This window comes from Hyperolius riggenbachi, chromosome 8, assembly GCF_040937935.1.
Source record: "Hyperolius riggenbachi isolate aHypRig1 chromosome 8, aHypRig1.pri, whole genome shotgun sequence".
Lineage (NCBI taxonomy): Eukaryota > Metazoa > Chordata > Amphibia > Anura > Hyperoliidae > Hyperolius > Hyperolius riggenbachi.
Genome location: NC_090653.1, coordinates 12,454,857 through 12,470,245, shown reverse-complemented (window position 1 = coordinate 12,470,245; position 15,389 = coordinate 12,454,857). Strand labels below are relative to the sequence as shown.

The window sequence follows — 15,389 nt, the reverse complement described above, 5'->3', positions numbered from 1 at the left end:
AAAGCTCTGCCTCTCAACGCGCGCGCGTCCTTCTGAACCTGTGTGGACTATCAGTCCCAGCCACACCAGATCTGTTTTACAATGTATCCGTTGTGCCGGACGCGGAACCAGCCGCACCGCTATCCGAGCACGCGGCGGTTTCTCCGCGTTCCGCCATGCAGACAGATGTAGGCCAAAGTGTGTAAGCTGCCGCGTCGGACGCGGAATCCGCCATGTTGGACGCGGAATCAGCCGCCTTATCCTGAGCACTCGCGGCGGCTTTTCCGCATTTTCTCACACACCGCAGAGCTGTCTGCAGGAAGAAACAATCAGCCTGTCACTCTTCAGTGGATGAGAGCTGCAGGGGGAAGAATTTAAACACATAAATGATCTTTTGAGATTCAAAAGGAATGCTGTATACAGCCTGCTTGTGTATGGATTTATTTTCTATGTGTGGACATACTGTACATCAACCTACTTCCTGTTTTGGTGGCTATTTTGTTTGTTTACAAACAAACTTTTTAAAACTGTTTTTGACTACTTTTAATGCGGCGGGGAGCAGCGAAATTGTGACAGAAGGTAATAGGAGATGTCCCCTAACGCACTGGTATGTTTACTTTTGTGAGATTTTAACAATACAGATTCTCTTTAAATCCATATCTACTACGCTCTACTGATTTAAAGCAAACTTAAAGTGAGAAACTTTTACTTCAAGTTTGATACTTACCTTGGATAGCACGAGGCCCTCCCCATACCGCTCAACATTTTGAGATCAGAAATAGACATAAGACACACCCTTGTCACACCTCATACCACGCCCCTACCACACCCCTTGTCATGCATGTCACAAAGCATTCAAAGGAAAAAGATGTAGTTGTATCATTCAAACATCACTGGTCCTTTTTATCATGAGTACTTTTCTTTCATTTTAACATTTGAAAATGAGAATTCTATCAATTTAAATTATGGGAATAATAGGTTTGGAGACAGGTAAACACATTTTTTTTTGTAGAAAAATACATACATACATCAGTCCTGAAAGGAGGACACATGAGGAAGAAAGATTTGTTTTGTTTTTTTCCCAATGAGGGACTGTTCCACTGAAAAAGGGACGGCTGGGAGTTATGCCTTCTATACCTCTGTCCGGCTCATTGTTTTTACGCTGTCCTCCTGTGTAATTATTCGGCTTGAATATCTCTTTGGAACTTCTTGCTTTCAGGGACGGATCAAGACCAAGTTGCGCCTGGGGCAAGGTCAGGTTTTGGCACCTAAAGGTCAGGTTTTGGCGCCTAAACTGCCATTCATTTTGCCGCCTTTTTAAGAATTCAACAAACTGCGCCTGGGGCAAGATGCCCGCATGTGTGAATCTGGAGTTCTGCATGTGTGAATCTGGAGTTCTGCATGTGTGAATCTGGAGTTCTGCATGTGTGAATCTGGAGTTCTGCATGTGTGAATCTGGAGTTCTGCATGTGTGAATCTGGAGTTCTGCATGTGTGAATCTGGAGTTCTGCATGTGTGAATCTGGAGTTCTGCATGTGTGAATCTGGAGTTCTGCATGTGTGAATCTGGAGTTCTGCATGTGTGAATCTGGAGTTCTGCATGTGTGAATCTGGAGTTCTGCATGTGTGAATCTGGAGTTCTGCATGTGTGAATCTGGAGTTCTGCATGTGTGAATCTGGAGTTCTGCATGTGTGAATCTGGAGTTCTGCATGTGTGAATCTGGAGTTCTGCATGTGTGAATCTGGAGTTCTGCATGTGTGAATCTGGAGTTCTGCATGTGTGAATCTGGAGTTGCGCATGTGTGAATCTGGAGTTGCGCATGTGTGAATCTGGAGTTGCGCATGTGTGAATCTGGAGTTCTGCATGTGTGAATCTGGAGTTGCGCATGTGTGAATCTGGAGTTCTGCATGCACAGTTGTTCTGTACTCATCCTCTTATGAAGCAGGGAAACTCTCTTCAGGTTATAAACTTGCCTACATTATAAAGTTAGAAGACTCTGGGCCTCACAGAGCCTTCCTGGTCCTCGGTCCGTGTCATTCCACCAATGTACCCCATCAGGGCCGGTTTAAGCAACAATGGGGCCCCAGGGCAAAATAAACCTGGGGGGCCCCCCAACAGATATCCCGGAACAAAAATCAGCATTAAGGGACCTTTTTTTTGCAGCTGGAATAGTCAGGGTGTGAAGTCCCAATCGGTCGGAGCTCCACATTCTGGCTATCCCAGCCTGCATGGGGACAAGGGGTTAAAAAGTTTCATGAGGGGGGACCCCACATAACTTAAAAAAAAATGTTTTCCCACACTCTAAACATAAAAAAAAAAATATTGGGAAAATAGGAAAAAATGCCAGGGATCTTCATGCAGCCATATTGCGGCTGTATAGCGATCCCTGGCCAAAGCGCTGCGGCTGCGTATAGACCCCCTGGAAACCCTGTCAGGAAATTCATTGGTCTTTCTTTTGATACATGTAAAATTACACTACCGTTACGTTTGCTACTAAAAGTGACATTTACCGCATTTAAAAGTATACCTTTTTCCTTTGAAACTTTAAAATCAATTTTCTCAAAAACTATAATGTATTTTTGAAAAATTGTTTTTCCCTCTTATTTCCAATGATCTCCTTAATATATCCTGCAAATTTAGGGTTTCTAGCATTTAAGTTGGATTTGCTATTAACCGTTAAAGTCGGTGGGTTTTTAAATGTGTATTTTTTTTCCTTTGAAACTTTAAAATCGATTTTCTCAAAAACTACAAAGTCTTTTTGAAAAATTGTTTTTCCTCTTGTAGCCACTGGGGGCCCCTACAGGCTCTGGGGCCCTAGGGTAATTGCCTCCTTTGCCTCTATGGTAGCGCCGGCCCTGTCCCCCATGCTAAGTTGAATGCGTCTTAGAGACTTGAAGTACCTCCAAACATAAGTGCATCCATACTGAGCACACACAAATTCAGGCTTACGCATGCGCAGAATGAATGCACCCATCTTCAGAAGCACTCAGGGACACGGGAACTTCTGAAGGCTGCTGAGGAGTACCGAAAGACACAGCCAGCTGCAGAACTTCAACCAGCGTTAAAATGACAGGCTGGACTGAGGACCGGGAAGGCTGTATGGTATCCAGAGTCTTTCAACTACATAGGTAAGTATCTACCACTGATAGTATAGATGGGTATATAAAGGGGAGGAGCTCCTGGCCGTTGTACCACCCCTCCTCCAGCAAATGATGCATATTCTATACTCAAAATGATTGAGCGATGTACAGATTCTTTTTCCTTGTCTGTTGATAGTTTATAATTTCTCAAGTAGAAGTATTCATTAAGACACCGCCGCTCTAGAGTGTTGAAGCTTAAAATACTTTTTTTGAGCCATTAGCCTCCTGATGAAGTGAACTATTGATTCATGAAACACATTGAGAAAATCTTGTATGGCTTGTATTGATTGTTCTTCGGTGGAAGAATTGCTTGGATGCCTATAGACTTCTCTCGACTCGAGGAGGCCCCACTTGAACTGTGGAGTTATCTGAGAAGGGAAAATGGTTGTTGATATTCTCAAGTATTCCAGGATCAAGTGTTCTATTTTAACACAAGGAAGTTGCTAAATTTCATTTTTTTTTTCAATACATTGAACTTCACAGTTGTTTTTAAACCTTTTTTGTGGGCTTTGTTTGTATTGTATGTAATTTTTATTAAAATTGCATGTTTTTGTTTATTGAATGTATATATATTTATTATATTAACTACTTTAGGACCAAGGTGATTAAAATCTACGCCCTGTTTTGGTGGTTACCTGGCTGGCAGTGCATAGATTGCGATCACCGCCCGCAGCGCGCCTTCGCCGTTTTCATTGCTGCCGCCGATCTCGCCCCTGAATCCCCGCTGTGTCCTGTCACAGCTCACTTGCTCTGCCTGTCTCTATGACGACAGAGCCCTTTGAGCCGATCAGGAGCCGATTTCATTGGCTCCTGGCCATGTCTATCGCTGTAAGCCACTCCCATTGGCTTACATTGATAGACGCGGCTCCTGACCGGCTCACATGACTCTGCTGTCATAGAGACGGCAGAGTGGATGTCCTGAGGATTGCGGCGGTGACGGCATATGCGGCGGGTATATGCTGCGATTCAACAGGATTCTGTTGTTATTGTACCAGCGGTCTCTGGTCCTTAAAGCAGTAGGATCAGCCATACTATTTCAGGGAAAAAACACATACAGTATATAAGTAGATAAATACTTGATCTACTTACATAACATGTATTATACTGTCCACGTTTTGATTTCAGTGAATGTTATATAGTAAATGACTAGAATTCTGTTGCTGATGGGGGCCATGTCTTTTGCCCACAGTTAACGCTAACGCGTAATGTCATTTCTGCCCTTTACTTTTTTTCTTGTCTCCTCCAATGCTGAGTCCCCAAGTGAGTAGGGGATCATGTTTCAGATAAGCAGCAGGCAGGGAAATAAAGGGAAGAGGTGGAATATATTGATAAAAAGAACCCCCAGCATGCAATTCTTTGGCACCGACTACTAAAGGGCCAGTGCTCCTAAGGAATGTGATAACTCCAAATCATAACAGCAGAAAACGTTTTGAAAGTTTTGAATGCAGAATTAGCATCTTTATCACTTAATACACTCAGACCAGTTGCTGTTGAAATTTGATTTTTATGGTGACGATACCGCTTTAAGGGGGCAGAGACCGCTAGTACTTAAAGTGGACCCAAATTAAAAATACAATATTTCAGAAATAGTAGAAATCCACTTGAGCAGGCACCATCAACGTATAAATAAGCTCTTTGTTGGTCACATGCATTAAAAGCAGTCAAACAACGACAGGCCGCTGTTTCGGGCTACATGCCCTTTGTCAAGTTGTCAAGAAACTGCAATACATTAAAAACTCCATTTCCACACAATATATAGCCAATGCCCACCAATCAGAGTGCAGTGTTTCAAAACATCCAATCAGATGATGCCATCTCATAGGAGGACCTGATGGGAAACCTACAGGACAAACTTAGTCCCTCCCATCGTGTTGTAAACCACCAAGTTATACAATATACTCGTGGTATTTACAAAGTGACAAAAATAAACAGAGCATGCCATGTATCTCACCTGCACTCACAAAGAGATGCCGCACTTCAGCCACCATGTAGAGCACACACAACGCTGTCGGGATGGACCCAGGCCGCCGACCAATCAGCTTTCAGGCTGGTATGGTCGCGACCAATAAGGGGAAAGAACGTCCGTGCTAGACTTACTCAGAAGCCGCCGACCAATCAGCGAAGCTTCATCCTACGTAGCGACCTGTGGACGCTAAGCTGGGAGTCCTCTGACGTCATCCAAAGCAGCCGTAGAGCGCCGACCAATCAGCTGTGCACTAACTCGGCAGTCATAATAGAGGAAACAATACGTACAAAAATCCGCCTATCTCATAGGCAGACTACGCATCCAGCCTCCAAAATAGGGGAATAGCCCGCATATATCGCCGACCAATAGGTTTCTTAGGACCTCACAGCCATCACCTAGCAACATAGTTGCCACCTATAAACAAACAGCCCACTGTATGAGCGTACCCATATCGTATAGGCACAAGATCTAGAGAATATACTAGCACACATCACCCCCTATTGCTTTCCACAACAATGCGGCCAACCACAATAAAGGGGACACTATGCATGGCAAACTCTGTAACATAAAATAATCAAAAATGAAAAATAAAAATGAAAAATAAAATGCACATCTGACTGTAAGTAATCCACAATGCACTCCTTGGTAAGCACCCACAAAAGAACCCCCCCTAAGAACAAAGAACCCATCAGATGCAAAACGATAGATCATAATCAATATTCAGTCCCCCACTCCCTAGCACACCCAGTTTTTTTATCCAACAATTTTCACGTCTGGATAATTCCTTATCATGATCCCTTCCCGCCCCCCATCCCACAGGGACCCCATCAATTACTTGTACTCTCAACTGTGAGACTCCATGACCTGCCTCTACAAAATGTCTAGCCACTACCTGGGTGGTGTCTTTATTTCTAATAGCTGTCTTATGGGAGGATAATCTCACCTTGAGAGCCTTTGTGGTCTTGCCCACATAGGCAAGACCACAAGGACACTTCAAAAGGTATACAACAAACGTGGAGTTACAATCAAAATGTTCTCTTATCTTAAATGGGGTACCCTTAGAGGGGTGTCTGAAGACATCACCCTTACTAACAAAGCTACACAAATGACAACTCAGGCAAGGGTATGTACCCTTTCTGCCTTCTCTTGGTCTATGTGTATTAGTTTTAGTATGAACCAATTTGTCCCGTATCGTAGCACTTAGCGTGCTGGCGGAAGAATACATTGGTATATACAAAAGATTCCTCAAACAAACCCATAAAAAGATTTGCGTAGGCCGGAGCACTGCACTCTGATTGGTGGGCATTGGCTATATATTGTGTGGGAATGGAGTTTTTAATGTATTGCAGTTTCTTGACAACTTGACAAAAAGCATGTAGCCCGAAACAGCGGTCTGTCGTTGTTTGACTGCTTTTAATCCATGTGACCAATAAAGAGCTTATTTATACGTTGATGGTGCCTGCTCAAGTGGATTTCTACAATTTTCAGCCCCAGTGGTGTGGAGAGCTGTGAGCCGAGGCACGTCGCTGAATCTTCCATTGGTTGGGTGCTGCTCTACAACCAGAAATATTTCAGAAATAAAATATATTTTCTAAATTATAATGATAAATAGCAGCCTTTTTTCAACTCCATGATCACAAATAATAAATATTTTACATTTATTGGAGGAACCCCTCCCTTCCTTTCATATTGCTGGGATTTGTCCGGCAAACTGGTGGAGATAAAAAACAAAAACAAAACACAGGCTGCTACTGATGATGTCACAGGGGAGGTGATCTCAGCTTGTGTGAGATTTCACATAGACGACGCCCCTGTGAGGGAGGGTAGCTGAAGACAAACACCCATTATCTAAAACCTCCTACTAAGCTCAGAAGTAATGGCTGCCACCTGTATAACCCTAGTTATGAAAAGAGAAGGGTGAAAAGCATGCACTGAAATGCTCATAGGCTTGAAGGAGTGTTTATTTATCTTTGTATGTGTCAGAGTGGTGCAACGAAATATTTTGAATAAAAAAAAATGTTTGGTTTGGGACCGCTTTAAGTGGTTAAATGCAACATATTCCCCTGTAAAGTGCCAACAGACTATTTTCTGTAAATAAAGAAGAACTGTATGTAGTGGTGGGCAGAGAGTAAGCTTTAATCACAAAGCAACATGCTGCCTGGATTGGGCGATCGTCCTTTTTTTTTCTTTTGTCGACTGGAAGATCTCCCAATTCTCCTAACCTGCACTTTTCATCTGTAATCAGTAGGCCGGGTTCACACTGGGGGGCAGGGACGGATCTAGACCAAGTGGCCCCAAGTTGCGCCTGGGGCAAGGTCAGGTTTTGGCGCCTAAACTGCCATTCCCCATCCACATTTTGCCGCCTTTTTAAGAATTCAACAAACTGCGCCTGGGGCAAGAGACCCGCTTGCCCCCCCCTAGATCCGTCCCTGCTGGGGGTACTAGAATGACAACCTTGTCCATTTATAGTCAGTGACAACACTTGAAGAATTCCACTTGAGGTTGCTATGATTAAAGTACAATTATCGTAAAAAGTCATAAAAATAGAAAATACATGTAATCACATACAAAGAAGTGGGATACTTCCAGGGTAAAATGTGCCATACATTACTTTTCTCCTATGTTGCTGTCACTTACAGTAGGTAGTAGAAATCTGACAGAACTGACAGGTTTTGAACTAGCTCATCTCCTCTGGGAGGTTATCCAGGGTTTCTTTAGTTTCAAAAGCACTTAGTGAACGGTAGCTGCTCCTTCCAACTGCCAAAAAAGTGTGCAGCAAATAAGGAGGCTGGCCAGCATCCTTGTAAAAAAAAAAAAATCCTGGTGTAACGATTGTAATAATATTTTGGTGTAGCAACACAGACATCTTATGTGGTGATCTGCAGAATCACCAATAATACAGATGCTATACCTGACTATGTGGTGATCTGCAGAATCACCAATAATGCAAGTATAGCTAACAGGAACGCAGAGTGAGATGTGCTTGGTGCAACAGTAACTGATTAGTTTAATGAGACCTCACCAGAGGAGCTGGTGGGTACTATCAGAAACAGTAACTGAGTAGATTTAACTAAACCTCACTGTAACGATCGGTGTCAGCACACAGAGAGAATCTGATTATTGGTGATCTGCAGTATCACCAATAATACAGATATATATACCCGATTATTGATGATCTGCAGAATCACCAATAATACAAGTATACCTATATAGTGCGGCGGTTTGCACGCGGAAGCGTGTGTTTGGTAGCAGGGCAGAACGCGGAAAAACCTGCCACATGCAACAACAGTAAGGCGGCTGGTTCCGCGTCCAGCACGGCGGTTTGCACGTGGCAGCGTGTGTCTGGTGTGGCTGAGTCTGTTAGTGCACATAGACTTAGGAATACATGCGTGCGCGCTGAGAGGCAGAATTCTTATACTAAACAGTAGGAGTCAGCTGACCACGCCGATCAGCTGACTCCTGAGCGGGATACTATTGGTTGAGCAATTAGGGGTAGTGCTGGAGAGCACTACTCCATATATAGTTCCTGCTGGTCACTTGCAAGTTGTCTGCCATTGCAATCACTACGTGGAAGCACTCAGACCTAGTCAGATCCACAGTGTGTTTGAACCAGGTGGACCTGGGAATACACACTTAGCCAGATTATTTAAATTGTATTCTGTTTATGCTTAAACTAGTTCCAGGGTGTAGAGACCAAGGACCTCACACCCAGCTTAGGGAACTGTGTTATCATCTGTGTTATACCTTAAGTTAGTCCCAGGGTGTAGAGACCAAGGACCTCACACCCATCTTGGGGAACTGTGTTATCATCTGTGTTATACCTTAAGTTAGTCCCAGAGTGTAGAGACCAAGGACCTCACACCCAGCTTAGGGAACTGTATTATCATCTGTGTTATACTTCAGACTAGTTCTAGGATGTAGAGACCAAGGACCTCACACCCAGCTTAGGGAACTGTATTATCATCTGTGTTATACTTCAGACTAGTTCCAGGGTGCTGAGACTACGGACCTCGCACCTAGTCTAGGGAACTGTATTATCTCCTGTGTATACTTCAGACTAGTTCCGGGGTGCTGAGACCAAGGACCTCGCACCCAGAATAGGCATTGTTTGATATATGTTATGACTTATTGCTTTTCTGACTACTCCTCTGTCTTCTGATTCGGTACCTCGCATATCTGATATTCCGTTGCCAGACCCTGCTTGACTTGGATACCGAATCAGCCTTCTGTCTTTGTACTTTATCTGTCAGTGTGTTGCCGACCCGGCGTGCCCGACCTCGAGAGCTATCTCTCCCCTTTAAAGAGATAGTCTCCAAATCAGATAGTGACATCCATCTTAGGTGTCACTCACTCCTAGGTCCTTCCCGTCTTCAGCCTGACTCCTCCCCCCGGAGAGCCTCAGGCTGCTGGAAGGTTCCTGTTCTCCCAGAGCTGTGTCTCTATATTGTATACCACCTGCTCAGCAGGTACATTACTCAAAGTATTACTGTTACACCAAACACTCACTTATCCTCAGGTGTCCAGAGGTTAGCAATATATCTGATTATCGGTGATACTGCAGATCACCAATAATCAGATTCTCTCTGCGTGCTGACACCAATCGTTACAGAAACGTTAAGCAATAGCGAAGTCAGAGATAAGCCAGAGTCATACACAGAATATCAATAATAATACAATAAACAATAGTCCTAGTCTTGTGTGAAATCCCTGGTTTCCTCCCAGATCAAAGCACACCGGATACTAGTCTAAGGTCTGAGCACTAACACTGATGTATTCGCAACAGCAGACAGATTGCGAGTGAATCGTGAAGGCTTAAGAAGCAGAGGAGACCTCACAGCCACGCCAACTACAATTAGCCAATCCTGAGCGGCGTGAGTCCCCTCTGACATCAGCCGACCAACGGGTCAGCTGACGCGGCTCCTCCCAGCATAAAGGTCCTGTCTGCGTGCGCGGCCGCGCGATACAGCAACCCTATGTGCTAATGACAATTCTGTCCCCGGCGTGCTAGACGCCGGCGGAATGGAAAAATCCTCCGAGCAGGGAACTGAGGCGGCTGCGGAGAAACCCTGCGTGCCTGCAGCCGCAGATGTTACACCTGGGAGTGTCTTTATAAAGGTCATGCTGAGAATCCCCCATGAAGAGATGGACTGGTCCAAAACCTGTCGGTTCTCTAAGATTTCTATAGCCTATTGTAAGTGACAGCAACATAGGAGAAAGGTCATTTATGGATCATTTTACTCTGGAAGAAATGTATTTCTTATTTGTATGTGCTTACATGCATTTTAAAATTTACACTTTTTCGGGATACTCCTAATATTTGACAGCAATTTTTTTAAAATACAAAATATATTTAAAGTGTACCCGAGACGACATGTGACATGATGAGATCTGGGAGGAGAGACTGTGCAGACAGTGTGACCAGGGGGCCCTTGAGGATGAGGCCCACTTACTGCTACACTGCAGCAAATATGCACCTCTGAGGACTGCCCACTTCCAGAGACTCTCCGCCCACATCCAGGATTTTACCTCCACAGATGAAGAGAGGAAACTCTACATCCAACTGGGGGAGGAGGAAACAACCGTGCAAATAGCTGCCCGATATGTCACAGCCTGCCACCAACTGAGAGGAACATGATACCACATGGACTGTATACCTCTTACACTGCCCCCTATGCTCTTTTCACCCCTATGAACTATATATACCTCCACACCCTTATGGACTGTATACTCCAACCCCCTATACCAGTGATGGCTAACCTTGGCACTCCAGCTGTGGTGGAACTACAAGTCCCATGAGGCATTTCAATACTCTGACAGCTCTAAGCATAACTCAGGGAGGCAGAGGCATGATGGGATTTGTAGTTTTTTCACAGCTGGAGTGCCAAGGTTAGCCATCACTGCCCTATAACCTTCCCTATAATCGCACAACCACCCCCTCCAATGCTAATGCCAATGTTAATGTTTTGCTTTGGCAATGCTAAATGTATTTGGTCCTGCCAATACAGCTTTCTTGGATTTGGATAAACATGCGTATATCCAGTTCAGCACCGCAGTGCCGAAAATCTCGTGCATCCGAGCAACGTTCACCTCCCATTCATTCGCCTATAACTTTATTGCTACTTATCACAGTGCATTGATCTATATCTTGTTTTTTCCACCACTAATTAGGCTTTATTTGGGTAGTACATTTTGCTAAGAATTATTTTTTTCTAAATCTATTTTAACAGGAAGATTAAGAAAGAAATGAAAAAAATTCATTATTTCTCAGTTTTTGGCCATGATAGTTTGAAATTAATATACGCTACCGTAATTAAAACTCATGTATTTTATTTGCCCATCTGTCCCGGTTATTACACCATTTAAACGATGTCCCTATCATTATTTATGGTGCCGATATTTCATTTAGAAATAAAGGTGCATTTTTTCAATTTGCGTCCATCACTATTTATAATAATAATAAATATAATTTTAAATAATATAATAACATATTCTCTTGACATGCATATTTAAAAAGTTCAGACCCTTGGGTAACTATTTATGTTTTTTTTTTTTTTTTTAATTGTATTTTTTTTTAATAAATAAAAATGTATGTGAGTGATTTTTGGTGTGGGAGGGAAACTGCCAATTTTAAATGTAAAATAATATTTTTTTTTTATTAAAAATGTATGTGGGTGCAGTTTACTATTTGGCCACAAGATGGCCACAGTGAAAAAAGTCCTGGATGCGAACGATCTTGCATCCAGGAACTAAAATGCTGGGGAGAAGTTTCCTGGGGGCAGAAATACCGCGCTCTCTGGATAGAAAGCGTCGGTATTTCTGCGGGAAAGTTAGATCGGTGAATGGGAATTATATTTCCATTCACTGATCGGGGGCGGGAGCGCGCGCGGGGGCGCGCCCGATCGCGCGCACCAGCCGGCGGCAGCAGCAGTGCCTATCTGGACGAGGAAGCTCGCCCAGATAGGCAGAACTGGATATACAGTGCAAAACATAACCAGACTTTTCTTATTTTTTTTTTATTTTGCTGCTTGAAATAGTTAATTTTCAGGCATGCAAATGGCCGCTTCTTTCTTGTTGTTGGTGCCTTGTCAGGAATATAGTAAATCTAACTGAGAAGCAAATACAGCCATACAAGTTTTCCTGGCAGAATACAATTTGTGAAGGCAGGGGAGATAGAAAAAGGTTAATTGTTCATGTATTTTAACTCTGGAACTCTTAATAGGCTGTCATTAAGCAGACACAGTAAAACATTCAATCTACTTTGTAAATGTTGAAATATAAAATGAAAACATGGAATATCTCAAATAGTCAGGCATAGGAGGATTAATACAATTGTTTATCTGATCAGTTTATTTTCACCTCGGGTTCACTTTAAATCTATTAGCAGACACGTTTTGTAATGATAACGATAGCAGCTGTGTAACCTCTTCTGTATTATCGGGAGTGGTGACTTTGTTGCTCAGACTCTTTGATGAATAAGCCCGGCTATAACTCAGCACAGATCACCTCATCTCCATAAATAAACCTTATCTGGGGCGTCAGCCATGCCTGGTGAACTGACTGGGCAACTTTCTCAGACAGCTTGATAATATGCTGCGCCTTAGGCCGGATTTATACTTTTTGCACGCCTAAGTCAAGTATGTTGTGACTCCCCTTTCTTGTGCAGCTGCCCCAATCAGCCCGGTCCGCCCATGACGCCAAGTGAGGCAACTTCCTCAGGCGGCAGAGCTCTGGGGGCAGCACCAGGCAGAAACAGGAAGTGAAGAGAGTGCCTGGCCAACCTATACTGGGGGTAACTGAACCTGGCTAACCTATACTGGGGGCTACTGTACCTGGCTAACCTATACTGGGGCAACTGTACCTGGCTAACCTATACTGGGGGCAACTGTACCTGGCTAACCTATACTGGGGGCAACTGTACCTGGCTAACCTATAACGGGGCAACTGTACCTGGCAAACCTATACTGGGGGCAACTGTACCTGGCTAACCTATACTGGGGGCAACTGTACTTAGCTAACCTATACTGGGGGCTACTGTACCTGGCTAACCTATACTGGGGCAACTGAACCTGGCTAACCTATACTGGGGGCTACTGTACCTGGCTAACCTATACTGGGGCAACTGAACCTGGCTAACCTATACTGGGGGCTACTGTACCTGGCTAACCTATACTGGGGCAACTGAACCTGGCTAACCTATACTCAGGGCACCTGAACCTGGCTAACCTATACTGTGGGCTACTGTACCTGGCTAACCTATACTGTGGGCTACTGTACCTGGCTAACCTATACTCAGGGCACCTGAACCTGGCTAACCTATACTGTGGGCTACTGTACCTGGCTAACCTATACTGGGGCAACTGAACCTGGCTAACCTATACTCAGGGCAACTGAACCTGGTTAACCTATACTGGGGGCAGATGTACCTGGCTAACCTATACTGGGGCAATTGTACCTGGCTAACCTATACTGGGGCAAGGGAGGCACATAAGGTATAAGTCTCGCCTTGCTAGGACCAACAAGACAGCCAGATAATACATTGTTTAACAAGAAATGAGTATGGCGTTCTCCATATCCCTTTCACTTTAAGTGCCTTTTAACCTCCTTAGTGGTTACCACGAGCTACATTTGGGGTGGAAAACCACAGCTCAGAGCGGTAACCCGGAGCTACACTTGTGATAGCCGCTGGGAGGTCCATGCAGAGCATTGTGCATTCTTACTCACCTCCTGGGTGATCCAGATACTGGCGGCCATTCCTCATCCTCTCCTCCGAGTCTCTGCATCCCCCTGGTGAGATCGCTGACTGTCGCCATGATGACAGCTGGCAATCTCACTATAGGGTTACAGTGCCACCCGGAGGATGGAGGGAGAACTGCAGCGCCGGATCTCAGGGAGGTGAGTAACTGCAGGGGCTGATCCAAGCTCTCTTGTGGTATGATTTTTTTTCCTTGGTTTTAGGTTCTAAAAGCACATGTAAAAATTTTACAACTTTTAGACCCTAAAATCAGGAAGGAATCCTACCCCCAGAGAGGTTAACTGTTCTTTGTGGCTCTCAAGGAGTTCCAATAACGGTGTACTGATAGGTGTGGACGTCTGTGCTGCTTACACTATAGCAGTTACACAATACACTAAAGTAGAATATAGTTTTACTTTGTGTTTGATTTGCCTTTTAATATAAGGAGAGGTGGGCTGCAGAATTTTGGAATTTAGAACAGACCTGAACACAGAACCTCCTCTCTGCTCTGAAAGATAAGCAACAGCATAATGACCTTTAGGCCTCTTTCACAGTGCAACCTTAAAGTCGCACGTTATAAAAAATGATAACGCAGACTAACGCGCAGCAATACTAAGTCTGTGCGACAATCAGTGCACGCGTTGCGTTGTGTGTAACGTGTAGCAATATTTAGATAGTGCTGCATGCTGTGCGTTTAGCAATACATTTGCTGCGCTATGTGTGTTGCACATGCTCAGTAATGTTTTTTTTTTTTTTTAATGTAATGCATGCGCCGTTTTCGTTCCATCAGTATGCGGCCGAAAACGGCGCACCAAGAGACACACAATGCAGTGCAAAATAACGTACAATTTTATAACCTACATGCGCTGCGTTAGGGGCACGTTGTGCAACTTTAACGTCGCATCAAACGCAACGTCCCTCTGTGTAAGAGGCCTTAAAGAGAACCAGAGACGAAGCACCCACATGTATTTTACCTTATAAATCAGTGGGAACATGACAGTAAACACCTAATCTGCTCTTTGTTTCATTGTTCTCTGTTTAATCTGACTGTTATCACCTCTGATAAGAAACCCCGACTGAGCATTGTCTAGCTTTGCTACGGAATGATTATAGCTGAGTCTGTCTTCTCTGTTGTCTTTTCAAGCCCAAGCCTGCCCCCTTGTGGCTCTGCTATAATGACTCAGCTATAATTATTCCCTGCAAAGGCGGACTGAATGCTCAGTCCAGGATTCTTATCACAGCTGATAACAGACACTTTTAGCAGTGAAGGATGAAGCAGAGAGCAGGGTAGGTGTTTTCTCTAATGTTCCCACTGATATAAATGGTAAAATACATGAGGGTGCTTTCGTCTCTGGTTCTCTTTAATGACATTTTTTCTTTGTTACTGCTTTTTTTTTTTTTTTTTTTTTTTTTAATAAATCTGCAGTGTGTCTACTTCCTACTTTTATGCAAGCAGATATAGAATTAGCATCCTGTGTTTACAAATTAGCTGCTCTGCTAGGGCAGCCAGCTGGCACAGCTAAGAGATCACATTACACTTGTGATTAGTGACAGATGAGGGGGAATTAGACAG

General features: G+C 43.9%; 1 protein-coding gene across 6 annotated transcripts in view; it reads left to right on the top strand.

Annotated features, from left to right (window-relative positions):
- The window catches only part of PCDH11X (protocadherin 11 X-linked), a 1,835,932-nt gene that overhangs the window by 1,137,120 nt on the left and 683,423 nt on the right, over positions 1–15,389 (top strand). The gene's annotated exons all lie outside the window — the stretch shown is intronic.